Raw genomic sequence first — 20,693 nt, 5'->3', positions numbered from 1 at the left:
GTGCAGGCAGGCACCAAGGGAGATGCTGGCATGTGTACCCTCATTCACAAAGACCAGAGTATTCCAGCATCCTGCTGTAAGGAGAAAACTCTGGGAAGAGTTACCCTAGATCAGCCCACATCTGGTCTGTTCATGGCAGCTGTTCATTTTTCTGTTCTTCCTCAGGCTCTGCTTCCTTACTCAGTTTTGTTTTTAGGACTACTGTTACTAATTTTGCATTTATAAAGCATCCTCCCCAGCAAGTTCTTCTTCTGCCTGTGAATGGTACTAGTCTATAAATCCATCCTGAAGAGATGTCTAATTATTTTGCTGCTGATGCTGAGCAATGTGATTTTCATTGCTTGGTTTTGGTTTTTTGAAACTCACCTTTCATGATGTACCTCTTTGTTCTGGAGTCATTGATTGCCTCATGATACAGCACAGGCATAGTTACGGCTGAAATCAGCTGGCCTCTAGTTTGCAGAAGCTCACCCTGAGTCACCCTGAAGTGAGTGCCATGATAAGAAAAAAACAAATAGCCCATGATAAACACATTTTAAAAGATTAATCAATTTCTGTGCCCTTGATACTCAGCTCTGTGGAAGCTGTGTTACATGAGGCGGCTCTCTATTTCCAGAGAGTAAAAGTGACTCATATCAGCCTTCAGAACAGAGCACTAGCAGGGGTCTCCCAGTGCCCACATTCCCTCCCTGATACCACAGGCAGCCTCCTCATGTTGGTGTGATTAGGCACTCTGCTGGATTATGTAGGTCACCATGGGCATGGGTTTTTCTTCTGTATACTCTAAGGACTAAATATGAAACAGAAAGTAAAGGATTAAATTTCCCATTCTGTGTTGACATTCAGGTACACGAAAATATATTTCTTCAAGTTAGTTCCTATCACGTGGAAATGGGAAGAAATAAAAACCAAAAAGCATCTCTCATACAAACATCAGAAAGGGTGAGCACAAGACAAAACAATCTCACTGCATACACCAGAGCCTTATTGCTGCGTACAAAGGCACACATTTTATAACCAAATACAAGATATCCAACAAACTTTTCACTTTTTTCCCAAACTTTCACCATTTAAAACCATAAACTGCAAAGGAACAGTTTGTACAACCTGAGTGCATGACAAATAAATCTGATGGGAATCTTTGCTCTTTCATGATGGACCCAAAACACACAGCTTGAATCAGAAGCACTAGAATAAGGGGGAAGCAAATGCATTTACAGTTGTGTTTTCAAGCTGCGGCCATAATGGATAAGGTAATTCATCATTTCTGGCTACACAACCAAAGTATCATAAAAATGCTTTCAGCTAAAAGCTTCATTATAAGGGTGAACGATGTTTGCCTGAAATTTTGAAGGCTGCAATGCTCCGGTGGGCCAAAGAAATTGGGAATCATTGCTCTACAGAGAAGATGTTGTTCTATTACATATACTAGTATTTCATTTCTGCTGATGCTTACTTTCCAGTCACTGGTATTTCTAAAACAAACATTTTGTTACACATATGGGATTGCAAATTTTGAGATACATTCTTATCCCCAAGTGGCTGCACAACTGAAATTCAGTAACAAGTTGTTGACTGAGAAGCAGATCAAGGGAAGCCTGGACACATACAAGTGTACATCTCATGGGTGGATACATTCTCCTGTGTTTAATAAAATGCAGGCTTCAACAGAGGCTTTCTCCATTCTTGTTTCCCTGTCAAGATCACTCCCCTGGATCTCTGGTGCCTCATGAGGGTTGCTCTGAAGGCTCAGCCTCTCCCTTATTACAGCATGTGCACATATATACACCCAAAATGATACTGTAAGCCTCGTTTCCCAGGGAAATGAGGCTAAACAAGCCAAAAATTACATCTTAAGCCCTCACCCAACCCTTGTGGCTGTACCATTATATCACCCTCTCCACATTACCTCACTCCTATCCACCACCCACATCCTTCATGTTTCCCCATTTCCCCTGCCATATGAAACATCTGCCCTAAGGGATGGGGTTGTGCTCACACTGCTGTGATGAAGTCAGTGACTGCCCAGCCTGCACCGCGTTTTAGGTTACAATTCAAGAAACCAAGCTGTTTGGCAAGTGGCCTTTGCGACAGGACAATAGTTGCCTGTGTGACAGGACAACAGTCTGTCCCATTGAAGAGTAGGAAATTTGCAGCAACATTATTTGGTGGAATTAAGAAGCAGGGAATTATTTTTGAGTAGCAAACCTGTTAAGGTTGTAGCTGAGAAGGCTCAGCTCGTGTGGCACTGGAGACATCTGTGTTGTCTTGAGCTATGTGAGCAGTGACTTCTCATGGACCAGACTGCCAGCACCTGAGGAAGGGCCAAGGGATGCCTGGGTTTCCCCAGCAGACATAGGCCAAGACTGCTAAACATGAGGGGAAAGCCTGGAACAGGGTTATACCCTCAAAAATGAGGGCATCAGACCCAAATGAACTCTAGGATGACCACAAAGCCAGCGTGAGGGTCCCCAGAGCTGTAACACATGGATCACATGGACACCTCACCACCGTCTTTGAGAACTCAGCAGCCTTCTCCAGGTGTCCCCCTGACCTGGCAGTGCTGACTCGAGTCTGTAACTACTTTTCTGGAGTTTGGTTACTGTGCAGACTGCACTTTGTTAAGTACAGATTTTTTTTTTTCTATTCTTCTGGCTTAGTTTTTTTTTTTCTTCATTCCCTTGCTCTTGTAATTTCTTTCTCATTGTGGTTTCCTTGTTTCTTGCTCCTGCTCCAGCTGCAGTATTTGTACTAATCATTATTCCTTAAAGCTCTGTTTCAGACCTGATGTAATAAAGTGCTATACCTTCCCCTCTTTTTCTCCCCTAGTAGATGTCTTTATTTTCAGGTAGTGCTAGGGACATTGCTGACCAAAGGGCACACATAGCACTAGCAGGCTATGTGGTTTGTATAAAATGCCTTCTCAAATGGTCAATGCATTTGATAGGCTTTTGGATATTCCATCAGCTACAGCAGTAAAATGCCTAAATACTTTGACAACTTGGGCCTTAATCTTTATCCTTGGTATCCCTTATTCAAGGTGAACTTTTCTAATTTCAGATGAGCTCCCAAAGGCAGCATTTCCTCACAGAATTCATCCAGCCCCAGCACTCAGGTGTGATAACCCAGGTAGGCCATGCCCATCAGGAGTGGGCACAGAGCTGCACCCATGTCCAGACAGTGTAACCATATCCACTCTGCATTTGCCACAGCCTGGCCAAGGCTAACTTGATGTTCACAGTACCTCATGGGCTTGAACTACACTTGGATCCAAGTCATGGTGTAGGAAAGAAAAATCAGTTTCAAAGCCTCAGCGTGGAACCAGTCAATCTGTCCTCAGTACTGTGGCGTGCTTCTGTCTCAGCATGTGCCAGTTCACTCCACTGCTGTCAGGCCAGGATGCAGCACAGATAAATTAAACATTCTTGATTTTGATTCTGCTCCTTCACGTGTCCTTTGTAAAGAGGCTGAGGGCACGAGGCTTGTTCAGCCTGGAGAAGAGACCCTGTTTAGAGCAGGAGCGTAGACTGAGGTTTCTTCCAACCTGAATTATTCAATGAACATGTTTGGTCCTTTAAGTTTGGCAAAACCTTTAAACTAAAAGCACTCTCACAAAAGAAGTTTTACCTATCCAAAAGCAGTTTGATACAATTCCCTGAAAGTGCTCCCTAGGATGGTGCTTGTCCATGGCCAAACAGCTCAGAACTGCCAAGTCCACTAGCTGTGATCTGGAGATATGGGCCTGTGAGAATTACTGTGATCCTTTATGTACAAAGGACATGTCTCATGCATCCAGAGCAGCAGCTGGCATGAAGGAAGCAGTGTTCCCAGCCAGTCCAATATCATCTACAAGGCTTCCCCCTAGCCTGATGGGGAGTAAGAGCTATCCCAGATGCCAGATGTGTGCTTCCACCATTGTGTAGATGATGACTGGTCACAGAGATTGGCTCATAGTCACTGCCTGGCACATCCAACCTGGTGCAGAGGAGATGTGCCTTATCACTTGGATGAGCAAAACCCTTATTTCATCCAAATGAGGCAGTCACAATCAAGATACCTGCGCCCACAGTTATTATTAGGTTATTATTATTAGGTCCTAGCCTATGTGCTACTGCCTCAGTTTGTTGGATTTGAGTCTGACCCCAAAAGGCCCTCTGAGACAGTTTGATAATGCAACAGGCAATCTGTTGCTAGAAGCCTAGCAAATTAAGTCTTGGGTAAGTTAATTAAGTCTGGTATCAAGGTAAGGTGAATTGTCCATTGTATAGGCAGCTGAATGGGCCTGTCCAATTCATAATATGGATTTCCTCATGTGTAATGCTACATCACAAAGCAGGATGCAGGTACACACTGCCAGGAAGAAACACTGCAAGGCAGAGTCCCAGCTTGGCTCCACACCTGCCATGCACTTCACAGCACAAGCTATCACATATGATACTATTCTTCAAAAGTGAGGAAATAAACATCACTGCCTTCCACTTCCTTCCCTATTATCTCCCTCATTTTGCAGACACTTTCACTGAGGAGTTGCTAAGGTAATTTCTGTCAGACCACAGAGTCAAACCCAGGAGTCTTCTGTGGCTGAATGAAATTTCAGCTACTTTGTCTTTCTGCATCATTGAGCTACAAAGATGTACTCGGCCCTGCCACACTCCATACAATAACCCAGGCACCCTATTCCCAAAATACTGCTGCTGTGGAGCGAGCGGTTATCTGCACCAGCAAATCCTGATTCACACAATTAAGAGCACTTCCTCCATTAGCTGAAACAGTAGGGGGCTTGTGCTCATGAATGTAGCAGGAAATGAACCCAGGATGTCTTGAGCTCAGGCACAGGCCCGTTATAATCTATTAATTTTTTCCCAACAAAACAAGTGTTCCACATGACGCTTACTTGTCTCACCCCTCAGTTGCTGCTGTCATGCAGGGGCAAGCTTAACATTTGAATGAAATATCCAGAAAAACTTCCAGGAGGTGAGCTAGCACCTGCCATCCTGCTGAAAAGAAGCAGGCTCTCTCTCTTCAGCAGCCAAAGCTCATCACTTGTGGCTCGGCTGTGGGACCTACAGATCCTGGCTACCAAGTCAGAGCACTAAGTGCCGGAAGAGCCAGTGGGCATTTCAAGGATTAATATGAAAGTCACAGGAGGTGCTGGGGTGTGTGCAACCAGCCACTTCTGGGGAAGGGCAAGGACACAGAGCTAATGAGCCTACTGAGGTGTGGGAAGATTTTGTCTAGAGGCTTTTGTGTGCCTCAACACCACACAATCTATCTACGAGGTATGGGACCTCAGAGACCGCTGAGGTGACCCTCCACTGAGCAGCTCTAAGTTTGTCTCCTAACCTGCACAATCTGTCCATAGCTGTGTGATAGTAGAAACTCAGTGCACATCAATATGCCTCCAATCCATTCAAACAACTGCCACAGCAGCAGATCCTGTCTCAGCAATGCTACAGGACTGTCAGACTACATCTCAAACTCAGGTCTTGTAGCTTACCTTCTCCTTACCCTTACCCTATGCATATACAAAAACCTCACAGACTATGCCAGTCACTTCCATGGTCCAGAGGACAGGGGTTCTCAGGTTCTTCCCAGACACTCTGAATAATTTTGCTATTCTCATCTTCTAAGGATGAGATAGCTATGTGTGTGTCATCATGTTCTATGCTATCTGTCCCAGCCCGTGGCAGAGCCTGGGATACTTGCAAGAAGGTGTTCAGGAATTTGCCTAAAATGCATTTGAGCTATGTGAGTCGAGGCTGGGTCAGTGGGGACTGGGTGTGGAGCAGCAGCTCTGTGAGTCACCGGGGGTCTGTGAGACCTGAAGGAAAGGTCGACACAGACTTTTTAAAGTACAGATTGCTGTGATGTTCTGTACACAGATCCAGGATGTCTGTTCCAATGGTGTACATGAGAAAGCTTGGGAGTTGGCCATGTAAGTTTGGACAGCTGACCTAAAACATAAACACGAGTTCAGGGACTCTTATAAAATGAGAAACTATGCTGCTAAGCAAGAAAATGTGCAATGTGTTAGTAAACACAGCTCACCCTAGAGATTAGCTCTTGTCATTGCTTAGCTATGCTATGAAATCATATATTCCCCTCCCAGCCCTGGGCTACACAGTGGAAACCAAGGGGTTTTAGTTTTCCTTCACACAGAGGAGCAATGCCTGTCTTTAACCAGAGCTGTCATTCCCTAGGAGATGCTAAGCACCCTCAGCTCCACTACAGGGGCTGGCAAGTGCAGTTGCTGAGCACCTGAAAATATGGTTGTTGCATTTAGGTGGTAAGTACAGAGAAAGCGTCTGACCTTAGACATCCATATTTGAACGCTGGCCTTTAATTGCTGCAGCCAAGCTGACTCCGTGGGTCAGGATTATGCCAGACCTTTAAAGTGTAAGAAGAGGATAAATAGCTGTAAACAAAGCCAATCCAAAGGAAAAGGTCACTGCTTTCAACCTGTGTGAGAGAAAGCTTTTGAATTGGAAATGTTAGTGATAGGAGGGAAAGTGGATAAGTTGTGATTACAAACTGAATGAGTTGTCCCACGAGAATGGAAACTGGGTGAGCTGGATGGACAAGCTCAAATGACATATTCCTCTGGGCCAGTGCAGCACTGCAGTGATCACTGAACTCAGCCAGAAAGCAAGGCAAAGGAGGTGAGAGACACCTTTCTGGCAGAACAACAGAGTGCAGGAGATGAGCAAAGCAAACCATTAGCAAAAAAGAGGGGATGAAAGCACCATCAGAGGGCTTGGAAAGAGGAACAGGTTCCAGCTGAATGGCACAGATTTGGAGGGGCCTGCCTGGCTCTGAAGGGCTGAGGGAGGGGATAAATTCATGGTGACATCTTCCCAAAGTGTGACATCTTCCCAAATCTCATCTGCATATCCAACACTCCCAAGTTAATTGACTTTAACAGTAGCACAATCCAACCTTTAAAAAAGGAGTGTGTTCACTGGATCTGAACTTCTGACTTTTCAAAATGTCTATATCCATGACTTCCCACAGCAAGAGGTAAGGCTGTTTAACATAGCATTGGTAGAGACCAAAATGCTGAATAAAATCTGTTCACTGAACCCAGATCTCCAGTATCTTTTGAAAGCTTGCCTCTTTCTTCCTTTAGCGAGGTATGAGGTCATCTGCTCCAAACAAAACAACTTTCCTAGTAAAAAAAACCTTGGCAGTTTTGGCTTTTGTGGGTACCTCTCCCAGTTTGGTGGGAGAAACTTAATGGCCAGGTGACACAGGCATGTCTGGATGGAGTCGTGCTTTGTAACTCTGTGCCCATGTGCAAATCTGTGATGCACACAACATCTGTCCAGATGCTCAGGGGCAGGGCTTTTAGAGGCCTTTTCCATCATCCCACTCCCCAGGAAATCCAAACCTGGGAATGGCATGGCTCTGAGTTACCGTGGAGCCTGGAAATGACAAATTAACATAAACTGTGAGTTTACGTACTTCTCACAGCCATTTATGGCCTTGTCTGAGCTTAAATAAAGGCCATGGTCCCTGGAAAATTTGGGCCTGTCTGTCAGTGAGGCATTCCAGAGAAAACATCACGTGAAGTGAAATAAGAGCTTTGTTCTGCATGCTTTCCCTCCCCCCCTTCCCTTTTTCTGAATGAGGCAGTTTTGTCCAAGGATTACAAGCCAATGTTCCAATCCCTCACAGACGTTTTCCATTATCAGAACTGCCTCTTGTCCTTCAAATAATTTTCCACAGGACTCCTGTAACTGGGGCTGGGAAACGAAGCCAAAAGCTCAGAAGAAAGGACCCTATTCCAGGCTGCTGACAAGACTGAAAAATGCTTTAGGGTGTTGCTGGGACCACCCAGACTGAAGCATCCTCAGCAGGGGAGCAGCTGAAAAAGATGCTAATAGCAGGAGGAGGCTCACTGTACTGTACAGGCATTTAAACAGCTTGGCAAATTAACTTTGATGAGGTGTAATCATATTGTGTGGAACTGACTATAGGGACTGGTGGTAGACAACAGTGACTGATGATTAACTCCACAGCATACAGTACAAAGGGCCTTTATGTTGCCCCTCTCCCCAAGACTTACTCATATTTTGTGAGCTGCCTCTGTCTGGGAGTCAAATTGCCCCTGCTATAGAAAACTTCCACACAGGGCTGGAGGAAGGGAGGGGAAACTTCAGGGAGGTTTTCTGTTTGGATTCTTCTTTTCCTTCCACCCCTCTCAAAACATCATCCTCTGCTGGGGGTCCCACATGTATGGAGCTAGGCCACCTACTTACTGCACAGAGCCAAGCTGTTTCCTTCCTGCAAACAGAAGCCAGCTACTGGAATGCCATCAGGCTCTACTCTGCAGATTCCTTTTTCCATTGAGCTCAGCTGCAGAGGAAGTCACCAAGCTGGAAGGACCCATCTGAAGAGCCTACAAAGCTCCTTTCTGCATCCTCACATAACTTTGCCATTCTGGCCTTTGGAGACTTCTGCTGAAGTTCCTCCAACCACCATGATCTCATCTGCCTTGAGAATGAAAATCTCCAATTCCTTATTTCATATTTGCAAGAACATTAAGGTGGCACTTGATGACAGCCATCCAGAAATGAAATTAGGTTCCCTATATGTCCCCTTCCCTCTAACTCAGCTCTAGGCAGTGAAATAAAGCTACAGCAGAAATGTCAAACAGGTACTCACAACCACAGCTTACATAGCCGCAGAAAGATTTTCCAGGACTCCTCTGCCAGCATCCTGATGTGAAAGAATTCTGCTGCTTCATGAGCAGGGACTGCCCTAGGACAAGGGAGGTCTCAGTGGCAGTATTGTATTCCCAATGGCTGTATTCTGCTTTTTATTAGGATGTTCTGGGAAGCAAAACACATTAGGCAGGCCTGGCTACCATGATCAGAGCTCATGACCCCTACCTTCTGGACCAGATCTCATTTCAACTGGCTTGATGAGTTTGACTTTTTCTCACTTGCAAGCCCCAAGATTTCAATGAAAGTATTGCCTAATTCCTGGTGTCTCCCTTTTTGCCATCCTAAGCCTAGATGCATGTCTCACCAACACCATATAAGCTCAGAGCACCTGGTTAGATGGTGAAAGATGGAGAGAAACTGTTTCCTTGGTAGCTGTTTGCAGAGTTGAACTGACTATCAAAGGGAAGGGGATATGAGCTGAGCACCTCTGCCAGGCTGGGACTATATGTGGGTTTGAGCAGTCCTGCAGAATCACAGAAATGCCAGCCTGGAGGGGATCTTGGTGGCTGTGTGGTTCAGCCTCCTATCTGAAGCAGGGCTATGGCCAACACTCATTTGGTTGGCTGTGCCTCTGTCTCACCAAATCTTGAAGATCTGTGCAGATGGAGACTCCACCACCTCCCTGGGCACTTGTTACAGTGACACACCACTGTACCAGGAACCTGTGTTTATCCTCCCTAAACTTACTCTTAGCTCTTCTCATGTCTCCACACATGGGGTTCCTCAACATCTGTAGGGGTCTCCATATGTAGGAGATCAGTGGTCTGAAATGGAGCTGTTGACTGCTCTGAGAAATCTCCTGGACCTGGACAGATCTTGGCCACAGACAACCTGAGTCCCTGTTGAAGTCACTCTGGCATCACACTCTACTTGACATCAGAAATTAGTTTGAATTTAGGCTATGGCTAAAAATTAGGAATTATGGTAATTATAAAATTAATACAAATATTATTATGCAATAGTAATAAGTATTAATATACATTAATAAATTCACTACAAACCTAAAAATAATGTAAAATGCTGACTGAAAATGCATATCTACATGAATCCTTTTCTACAAACTCTTCCACTTGCATTTTCTTTGTTAGTAGAGGGTAAATAGGCATTCAACTGCACACAGCCACCTTCTGCTCCGTTATACTCTGATCAGTCATAAGATTGGTAAAAGGCTTTGGTTTTTTGAGCACAGATACAGCAACAGCAGGAAAACCTGGCCAATTTAGCTGAGAATAATGGTATACTGCTTCACCTAGCTGATTCTCTCTCCACTTTGGGGGTCATGCCTCATTCATTTTTTTTCTTGCATACATTATACTGCAATGGTAAGGTAAACAAAATTAAAACAAACTTGGTTACATTGTTTGGTCAGAGCAAAGATCAGACATTTCCCCCAAAGCAATGCCAACTTTTCCTTGTCTGCCAAGAAATGCTGCAGCTCCCTCAGCTGAGGCAGTATGAGGGCAGGGGGGGGGTCACAACAGATTTTGCTTCTGGGCAGAGACTGAGCTTCTGTAATTCTCAGAAACTCGGGACTACTTGCAGATAGCAAGACAGCAGAGGGCACACTGCAATCACTGCAGGTACGGGGGCTCGGGAGGAGCCCGTGGCTCCACCACACTGCGAACACACACAGAGATGTCTCTGATGTAGGTGTGCAAGGAAAAAGGACAGTGTGCCATCCGGATGAGACAGAGCCCAGAAAAAGGGCAGGGAAGAGAAAGGGAAGTTGGAAGCAGTGGTGCTCCAGATGAGGTCACAGCACACAGGCTGGCAGAGGCCATGCATGGAGCTCCTGAAGAGCAACTGGTGTAAAGAGGTCATTGGGGTTTCACTGCAATGCAAGGGACAATATGAAACAACTTCTCATGTCCTGCAGGTTCAAAGCATTTCAGCTTGGCAGGACTCTCATCTGTCCCATCTTCCAAAACAATAAATTAAAAAAAATACCAAAAATCAACAGCAACACCAAACCCCCATGGTATGATATCAGATGGATCACTGCCCAAAACAACAGCGGGGTTCAAGCCATTTGTAAGAGGGAGCCTCTGTAAATAGATCAGCTGGAGGAGAGGCTGCTGCCCGTATGCAGACAGCATATCCCACTGAGGTGGTGGGCAGCTGATGCGTGTCTTCCCAGTCTGGTTGCTTCATTCCCACCTTATCCTGGTCCTTCCTGTACTCAGAGCTGTTTTCTCATTCCAGTCCTCTTTGCTCTTCAGTCACTGCCTCCCCTCCTCATAATTGCTCCCTGCTTGCTTTCATCCCTTGCCCCACAAAGTATCTATCTACCTTCAGCTTTGAGGCTCAGCCTCCTTCTACTTCTCACCACCATTCCCCTAAACATCCATCTCCTGATCCTAGGCTCCTTCCTCCAGCTTTTTGTCCAGTCACCCACCTTTCCAAGTCTCCTTCCTCAGGCTGTCCACAGCCCCTCCAATTCAGCTGCTTCTGGCTGTGTCTCCCCACTCTCAGTCTCATCTCCCTCTGTGCTCCAGATCCTACAGTTCCTGTACTACATGTTCCTGGTCACTCTTCGCTACCCACAGTCTCTGCCTTATCCCTGTTTCAGGTCCTGGAGGCTTGTACCAGTATAATCCATTTTCTTCCCATCTGGTCCTCCCCACTCCGCACTGCGGGTAAATGTCTTCCTTTTCCCAAGTCATTTGGGCAACTGGCAAAGGCATCAGAACAGCACAGAAATAATGGACTTCCTGCCTCCAGTTGGGAAACAACGGGCAAACTCGTCCATCCTGGGAACAAACTTGTGCTGCTGTCCTCACCCAAACCTAGGAAGATCAAAGCAGGTACCCACACACCCATCCAGCACATGGGAAGTGTGGGGGCCATGGCAGTGACTTTCAACAGATGTGATGATTTGGAGATATGGACATCACACCCTCCTCAGACACAGCTCCATTTTACCTTCTCATGGCTGATTGTCTTTCAAACAAAAACACTTCTCTGTAGAGGAAATGCTGCATTTTAGTGTTTGTGTGTGGAAACACACTAAAGCAAAGCCCTCTTAACACAGCCAGATTTGTATCCTTGGGAAAAGCAGTAGATGCTCTGTGGAGAAATGTACAACCTTAGGTCATTTCCTGACAGAAGATGAGAAAGACCATGAAACCTGGTGGCTGCAGTCCTGCATCCCTAATAATGGTAACTGACTTCAACTTGACCTTCCTGATGGACAGATAAGATTGCACCAAATCTTTCCATCATTTCACAGAGTGAAGAAAACACAAGATAAAGCCATTTGTTTCCCTTTCTACGCTGCTGGCATGGCTGATCTCAGTAAAATAAAGGCAGAAGGAAATAGGCTGGAGCTAGGAAGGCTGAGTACAGCAGGAGGGGGAAAAAAAACTTATGGCTAAAATGTTTGGCCAAGGCTGGGACAAGGTAAAGGAAGAGAAAGAGAGGAGAGGCATTTTTAGGGGAACATAGTGGACTCCATCTGAAAAAATACCCATTTCTCCAACATAGCAGCCTTTTGTAGCATTTTCTGCAAAAGAAAAAACATTCCAACAGGCACATTCTTTTCTTTCCTTAGAAATCTGACCACTGGTAGAGCCAACAAGACAACCTCTCTCTTACATTGTATTACAAAATTTTGCCCTGGCTGCCAAACATTCACCATTTATTTGTACTGAAATTTTCCATTCTTGCTTTCCGTCTCAGACATGTATTTCCTTTTAAATTCTTACAGAAATAGCATCCTTGTGTTCTGAAAGGAGCTTGGGAAAAGAATAGTTTTAACAGTGCAGATTTGTTTTTTCAACCATTCCAGAAAGGGGCAGAAATTCAAGGAGCTGAAGCAATAACTTTAGATGAGAGAGAGGACCCAACCCCCCCCCTTTTTTTTTCTGACCAGATCTTTGGCTGACCTTATCAGACCCCTCAGGAATCTGAATTTATCAGCACAAATACCAGCCTTTCTGGGATACAGCTAACTGCTTCCTGTGGTCAACTGGTAGAAATAACAAGCGGACCTTGGCTGAAATCTGGATCCTGATTTCTTTGATTTTACAGAGGAGCTCACACTCCTAAAACTTGGCAGCCTGGTACATTCCTTAATATAAAAAAAAGAAATAAAAAAGCCTTCTCCCACCCTTTCATGACTTACCTCTTTCTTGCAATACTTGCAGTGCTGTAGCAAGACTATGAAATGTGGTAGGGTACATAAGTCAGGAAAAGATAACTTTTTGTAATATGGTCTCATGAAAATCTGTTCAGATTTTGGGTTTAAGTACAAAATGTCACAAATTTCCATTTCCCATCTGTGACTGGCATAGCACAGCTTGTAGTTCTGGCCACTTGCCACAGCTCCATGACAGTTTTATTGCCATATGTAAGTTCTGGCCCTGTGTCCTGCCACTTTCCAGAGAGCTTTGGTCCAGCTGATCTATTGCCAGCTGTGAAGATGTGGCCAAATGTGATACAGGAAAACTCTTTGATTACTGATGTCTAGGTGCATGCATATTTCTCCCTCAAATGAAGTGCTGGATTACTAGAACACTGGCCCATAGTATTCTTGTAGCCAGACAAAGGTGGATTGGGTTAGATGAGGGGACTACAAAGTGAGTAAAAAACAGGCTGGACAGGTGAACTCAAAGTGTAGAGGGCAACATTCCAAAGCCTAATGGGTAAATGGGAAGCCACTTGGGAGTAACATTCCTCAAGGGATTAATACCATTTAACATGCTCATCTACAAGAGAAAAAGGAAGCAGAGAACACCTTGAAGAGTTCACAGAGGATACAAACTTGGATTGGTGGTGGGTGCTCTGAAGGGCAGCATGGCCATTCAGAAGGACTTAAATAAGCTGGAGAAAAGGGCTGGCAGACATCTCACCAAATTCAACAGTGACAAGCACAAAGTTTTGCAGTGCTAGCCAGTGGAACTTTTGGGACTGACTTGTCTTTTGCAAATGCATATTGGATGGGATGCTGGTTAGTCCACCTTCAAAATTAACTCTCTTTCCTCCTCCCTGCATGCTCTGGTTGGAGAAGGCAACTGCACTGCCCATCTTCCTGTCACTGCAAAAGTGTGGCATTTTTGTTCAGATGGGCCAAAAATTAGGTGACAGCTGGGACCAACGCAAAACACAGTGTGGTGTTCAAAGGGAAGAAACATTACCTCTTTTGTTGTAAATGATGAACTATTCCTGCTTCAGTGCTTGTTCTTCCCTTTATAGAAGTGTGGGAAATTCAGGGGCTTCATACTGGGCTTTCAGAAAAACAGGAGTTGGCCAAGTTTTTCTTTTGTCTTTTAGTCTTTAGTTCTAGCTGGGTCACATTTTCCATTATTTCATCTGAAATCGCAAGTATCTTCTTTAAATTGATGAATGTTAAAATTGATAGAATCATTCAGGTTGGAAAAGTCGTTTAAGATCATGGAGTCCAGCTGTAAACCTCCCACTGCCAAGTCCCACTAAACCATGTTCCTAAACTGCATCAGCCACTAGTCTGTCTCTGACACTTGATACCATATCAAATGCCCAAAGTCTTGCACACACCTGCACAAAAACAAGAGGAAATGGGATCCCAGAATCTCTTGCTGAATGTCTCTTAAAATTCACCTCCCCATTTTACATCCCATCTACAAATTGGAAAAGCTCAGGGCATGACACATGTTGTTGCCATTTGATTCAAATAAGGGGCAGCTGGAGGAGGCAGTGGACAGAAGAGGAAGAGCTTGACACTGCACTTGAATTCTATGGTGTCTTTCAGTGAGCACAGCCCTTGTGGTGTGAATGGCCTCTCTGCTGGTGACAATGTTTCTAGGGCCATGAAGTTGATAACAACTAATGGTACAAATTAATGGTACAAATCTGTCTGTCTCCAATGATAGCTGGCTCCCAGCTCCTCACAGTGTGCCCCTACCCTCCCAAAACAGTAATCACACAGACAGCACTCAACATCCCAAGGACTTCTCCTGGACCCTCTCACCCTTTACCTGATGAAGTGCAGGCATCATTGTATGCTGAGTGAATGCTGCTTTTGTGGGATTCAGCACACTGCCATAGAATTTGTTAGGTAATGGTGTAGCTACACATCTACCTTTTGACAATAATTCCCAATGAGTGTGGTATCTCTTCTAGAGAATACATCATTGTCAGTTTCTGCCAATAACACAAACTCTGATTCATTTTTTGCAGTACTCTTTCTTGTCTGAGCACCAATGGCCATATTTCCTTCTACCTGTGGTTTCACATTGTGTCAAAACCTTATGCTTCCTTTTCTATTTTTTTGTAAACCATTATAAGAAAAATCCCCTTTACCTATTTTCTTTTCCAGATCCATTTTTTCTAGGAATCACTGTTTCTCCCTATGTTTCATCCTTAATCTTTTCTCTGCAGACAATGTTTTGCTCATCCCAAAAGTCTGCAATAGCCAAGGGAGCTTGTTATTCTTGTGCAGGTCACTCTGCTCTCTTTGCTTCCTTTTAATACACAGCATATCTCAACTCTGCTTTTCCTGGTATTTCTGATAACTTAAATGTAGGCCTCTGTTAAGTGTTGGACTATCTGTATGGATTCCTTCCTCAAATTCTTTTTTTCCTTTTCTGTATGAAATTTCAAGGAGGATTTATCAGAAGAACTTGTCTTTTCCTGATTATATTTTCCCTTTCAATTTGAATCTTTCTAGTTTTAGAGTTACATGTGAATTACTTGGTTGTACAGGGGCATGAGGCTCGTGAGGAACATCTCCTAAGAGACTGCAAATTTCTTGCAATGTTAGCCTGTGGTCCAGCATTGTGCCAGAGAAAACTCTGACATCCAGACAACAGCAAACAAGGACTTCTCCAGGAATTTCATTTTGCAGTATTGGCTTCAGTTCATCCATAAACTACCAGAGGTCCTTCCTACTACTTTAACTGACTGATGTGGTATTTTCCTTGCTTTTGCTGATTTAGCCTGATTTCAAAGCAACTGCTCTGGAGGTCTTGTTCAAGCTTTTTTTGCCACTATCCCTTCTTAGTCTTCCTCATTTATATCTTTCCCCAATTCATGAGCCATGAATTTACGCTGCTCATGGTATAAATCTTGATAGGTATGTCAATATTCCTTGTGCAGTTGCTGACTTTGAGAGGGAAGTTGCTGTTCATTAGCTGCTTTCTTTATTTTGAATCAAATCTGATGTCTCCTCTTTCTGCAGCACGGACAAAATAATTCAGTTCCTTTGCATGGATTTGCATTTTGCTGCGATTCAATTTTAGGCTGCAGTCTCTACTTCTTGTAGGTAATGCTGTTAGTTTTGGGGGCTTTTGCCATGTTTTCTCTGGCTCTGTCATTCATAAGAATGTCATCAAAAGTGACTCCTGCCCTTCATCAGTTTCATGTTATTTTAGGAATATTTTGGGAAATATCTCCAGCACAGGCAGCATTTTAAGAGGCTTAAAATTGAAATGCTGTCTTCTTAAAGTCATCAATATTCTGCTTTCTTGGTCCAGCCTGAACTGCCTGTGCCTAGATGGAACACTCAGTTCATGTACTATATTTTTTTGTAGAAAGCAGATAGGTGATCTCATCTTGGGTGTGTAAAGTGCAATGTTTCACTGCTTTCTTTCTGTCTCAATAGCCTTTGCAGCTACAGATTACAATGATATTTCTCTCTTTCCCTGTGATTATTGTGAAATATCATTCCAGTGCTTTCTCCACTGGCTCATTGTCTTTAGCTGCAGCACAGGCTCTGCTCCCCAGCCCTTTCTGAGTCTTGCTGCTGGTGGATGCCATGGTCTGTGTTCATAATTGTAGGCAGCAGCTACTCTCTTGCAGGGAGGGGTTGTGTTTGAATCCCAAGGGAGCCTGGGATGTCATCCTCAATGATTCCTGCCAATTCAATTCTCCTGCAGCAGAGGAGAAATCATCCATCATTCTCTGCTGCAGCACAGCTCCACTGCTGGACAAGTGCCCCATTCCAGCCTGGCAGATGCAATGAAACTACGGCAGGGAGCAGCAATGTCCAAGTGAAGAGGCAAGCCTGAGGTTCAGAGGGGAAATTGAGAGCCCATGGCAGGGTCAGGGCTGCCACCAGTAGGGTACCAGCCTGGCAGGAACACAGCCATAGGGCAGCTCAGGCAGCAGCCAAGCAGGAGAGGGCTGTGACTTCAAGCAGTTCACAGGATAAAAAGGAGGGGGTCTCCCACGAAAATATCTTAGCAGATCTTTGCAGGAAATCCTCCACAAAAGCTTCTCCCAGCTCTTTTTTTCTCACCAGCTCTGACCAGCCAGCTGGTCTGAAGCTGCCAACCAAAATCCTAGGAGAGTGACAGTGCCCTCAGGGCCTTGACAAACTCTCCATCCCACGTCTTCAAATTCCAGGAAAGCATTTGGTTTTCTCTTCCGTTAGGCAGACTTTGAAATTTTTTATCAAATGTCAGGGACTTAAGGCTTTTTGTTCCAGGACCAGTTTTCCTGGTATTTTTATATCACAGCACTGGAGATACTTGACACCTTGATGTATGTGTGTCTGAGACACTGCATTTCCCTGCTGTGCCAAGTGCAGGTCTCTGCATCCTGCCAGCCTCACAACAGTGCTCACAGGACAGCTCAGGCTGTGCTCCTCCTTTACTCTGTCCTAGGGTGGTGACTGCCCTGTAGAGCCATGAGAAGATCCAGTGTCACCAGTGTGTCTCCTAGGTCCTACATATCACGGAATTTCATACAGTCTTGGAATATGCTAAGTTGGAAGGGACCCATCAGGATCATCAAGTCCAACTCCTGGCCCTATGGCAAGAGTGCTGAATTGCTGTCCTTGGAGGTGCTCTGCAGTCACACCTGTGGGTGTGGCCACGTACCCTTCCATCTGCTCAAATGACAAGCTCTCACCTGGACTGTGGAAAGCCAGGTCTGCTTGTTGCTTTGCACAGTGCAGTGCATCACACCAATGTCCTGCTGATGTGCCTCTGCTGCTGGCTCCAATTTAACTGCTGGGCTTAGGCCCTCTGCTACCTCCCTCCCCTCTCAGCACTGCCTGTGGCACTCTGTTGTCCTTGTCTCTTCATCTGATGAGGTAACACCACCCCAACTTCTTCTTCTTCTTGATAATGCCTGTGCCCTCTGAGCTCTCTCTGTTCAGTTGCTAAATGGGTCTTCATTGCCAATTTTCCTTGTGCCCCTTTCTGTTTTGACCCTATCAAAACCTTCTCCTTCAGTAGTACACCATTACTCTTTGTCAAAGCAGAACTTTCCTTAAAGCCTCAATTCTCCACTCACTAATTGTTGTCATCTTCTCACAAAAGTTCCACACCTTCTTGGTGATTTCTCATGGGCAGCTCCTGACAGCACTGACTCTTCTTCACAGCACAACCAACAAACTCCAGGTCTCTCCTCACCCAGCTCACCCACTGTTTTGTAGCACTCTTCTTCTTATTGGACACAGCTGTGGCCTGTTAAGGGCAGGCCTGTTCCTAATCTCTGGGGATTAGTACAGCTGCAACTCCTCAGGTGTGAGATTACCTTCTGCACTATCTTTATTTTCTTACATTCCATCCCCCCACAACTACTGGGCTCTTCTTGCCCAGGTTTGGGTATTTTCCTTGATAATTAGTGTTGTGCAGATATTTTTTTTCCTTTGCTGAGCTTTGTCTCTTTGTTCATTTGCCCTGAGTTTCTCACCAGTCACCACAAAGCATCCAGCTCCAGCCCACCTCCTTTGCTGTTTTTCCATAAGCTCCCCAGGCCCCCACTCTGCTCCCATCTGTTCGTTCCCTCATGTCCTGTTCTCCTCTTATGGAATGCTTGCATTTCTGCCCACATCAAGGAGGGAACTAACATCTTACCAGCTACTGCTCAGAGGACATTTAAGTGTGGGTTGCCAGCAACTGAAACCATCCTGCTCCTGCACCTCCCCATCAATGCGTGGCTGGGCAGTCACTCAGATCAGCACACTCATCCCACAGACATTTTTCTGGGGTAATTTCCAGCCAATAACTCAGCTTATCTGATTCAGATCACAGAATCTTATGCCAGGTCCAGGTTGATAGGAGGTAACCAGAAGCCCCCAGGGGAGCAGAAAAAAACCCCATGGGACAGCCCCTCTTGTCAGTACTGCAGCATCAGGGTAGCTAAACAGGACCATGAATCATGCCCTGGGACAGAGCAGTGACAAGGAGATGCTATTTGGCTTTTTTGAGCAGCCTGATGACTATCACAGGTCTTTTGCCTTGCAGGAAGAGGTTTAGACATTTTTCTTTCTAAGTAATACTATCAGGGGACAAGAAAAAGCCATATAGAGGTAATTATGCTCAAAAGCACAATCAGAAGAAAAAATGTGCCTGCTGGCTCTGCAGGCATGAAGTCCAGTGTCAGCAACAGTAACACAGGCCCTGAGCCACAATAAGAGTAATAAATAACAGCAGCAGTGAGGGCTGCTTTTCTTTTGCTAATCTGGGGGAACTCTGATGGGACACTGCATGGGTATAAAATGGGTGTAAAGTCAGAGCAAAATGAAGAATATGGCTCTTACTTCATGCAGGACAGGCTGCTCAAGAACTCCCTAAAATCAGAGGAAAGTCACTGTATTGCTTGGCACCCACCCAAAGTGATTTCATTTTCTGTTCAGGATTAAGATGCATTAATAGCCTGAGGGCAGCAGTTTCCTTGCCAAAAATGCCTTTCCTCCCCCCCCACCTCCCATTTTGTTTTAAATATGGAAGGCTTGCAGGTCAGCAGTGAACACTCAGCGAGTATTACTTGAATTATCAAATGAAAGTGCAGCAATATCATTTTCTTTCAAGCAAACACTGACTTAATTAAAATGTGCACTCTGAACTTGGAAAGTTTCACATTATTCATGAGAAAGGTATGAGTTTGTCTATTGCAAAGGCAAGCTAAAAATAACCAGAGATACAGAACCAGAAGGGCAGCTGTTAAGAGTAAGGCACTAGAACTTTTTCTGGCAAAGCTCTATCTCCAAGAGTGTCATTTACCCTCAGACCAATCTCTAGTCCCAACCAATATAGCAAAGCTGGAAAAAGCCTTCATGTAAATGTGATTATGCTGGCCACAAAATCCTTTTGGCCAGAAAGCTGCGCTCCCTTTGGGGAAACATCATAACCTGTATGGGCTAAAGCACTTCTGCTGACCAGATTATGCCCTAGGAGGGTGTAAGGCTGGAAATCTAGGTGAAGGCAGCATTCAAAGGCTGCAGTGAGAAAAGTTTCCAGCTCTCAGAGGCCCAGTCCAGCAAATGAGGGCTACCTCATGCTTCTGCCACAACCTTGTAGACTTGTGTTCTTTCACTGAGTGACTTTTTCTATAGCAGGGCTAGGATAGCAAGTGGCACATCTGCCATTGCCTACAGCTCTGTACCACTGTGGGTATCTGTGCAGATCTCCCTTTGGGTTTCAACAGGGAACCAAGAACCTAGACAGCCAGAATGTCAGTGGGATGGAGAGATGTGGGGCCAAAAAAACCTGGAGTGCTCAGCACCACAAAAGTGGCAGTAATTTTCACGTTAACAGAACCAAAGCGTTTTCACCTTAAGGTTTTGTTCAAAGCACACTGAAAAGGGAGAAGGAGAACTAGTATTTATCTTGCTTATCACATTAATAAAAGTCTGTACACAAACCAAAGAGATGCCTTACCCTTTCTCCTCCTTCCAAACTCCTTTCTATTGCTTTGCCCTGAGACTGGAGATCAATTGATGGGTGAAGTGACATGCCAGTATAAAATCTGCCTTCTCTCCACTGCACCTGTCATTCTCTGGCAGGTTGATCTGAAACCACAAAGCCACATTAGTCATCTGAAAATCCTAAGCAAGATGTTTCCTGTCTTACCTGTGTAAATTTGGGTCAATCTCATGGGCTTCAACACACCCATTTGATACCTGATGGAAGCCAAATATATGGAAAGTGTGTGGGCAGTGAAGGTTGGCCAGTTTGCGGTGCATCCAAGCCAGTTCAAGGGCAACGGCTTTCTTCTGAGACGACATGGGCTGCAATCCTCTATGCAGGTAAAGCAGCA

This window comes from Camarhynchus parvulus, chromosome 1, assembly GCF_901933205.1.
Source record: "Camarhynchus parvulus chromosome 1, STF_HiC, whole genome shotgun sequence".
NCBI classification, from domain to species: domain Eukaryota; kingdom Metazoa; phylum Chordata; class Aves; order Passeriformes; family Thraupidae; genus Camarhynchus; species Camarhynchus parvulus.
The sequence above is the reverse complement of the archived record's forward strand: the minus strand, read 5'-3'. Positions refer to the sequence as shown.